Here is a 654-nt window from a genome sequence, read left to right as displayed (position 1 = left end):
CTTTCCTTCATACCACATGCACCAATTATGTAGTACAGATCCAATTTTCTGAATGCAGCGAGGATGATGGACAAGAAAATGCTGCTTTGGTAAAAGTTTTTTCTGGGGATACAATGTCTTGAACAGTTTGTGGTGTTCCACAATCAAATGTTTTAAATATGCAAACAGACCTTGAGATAACATGGAAGAAAATACAATGTTTGCTATCTGTAGTAATAAAAGAAGTAAGGTCCAATGTTGGTCAGCAGAGGTTACCAAATCTCCAAACATGAGGGGAACATTCCTCAATAAGCACCATGACTGAGCTGCATTCAGTCCCAGATCATTAGACTCCACCTAAATTCACCACCGCTGGTCTGTTGTTTCTCTCCAGGAATCCAGAATCAAAACTTTATATTCTCAAATTCAGCTCCCCCAATGTAGTATGTTGTTCTTTAAAACACGCAAACTGTTAGGAAGTGCTCCTAATGTGTAGGAAGTGGAGCCAGAATGCGACGAGGGAGAAAGGTAATGATAATAATAAAAAGGTTTTTATTGCGGGACAGGAGTGAGGACACCAAGGAAGCAGGAGGGAGGAGTGCCGGTGAACGCTGGTCTTCGTGGAGGAGGTGAGAGGGTATCCAGGAACTCCCGAGGTGTGCTCCAGTGTGGGGG

The sequence above is a fragment of the Stegastes partitus genome, unplaced genomic scaffold (genome assembly GCF_000690725.1).
Source record: "Stegastes partitus isolate 25-593 unplaced genomic scaffold, Stegastes_partitus-1.0.2 Scaffold694, whole genome shotgun sequence".
NCBI classification, from domain to species: domain Eukaryota; kingdom Metazoa; phylum Chordata; class Actinopteri; family Pomacentridae; genus Stegastes; species Stegastes partitus.
Note: the sequence above shows the minus strand (reverse complement) of the source record.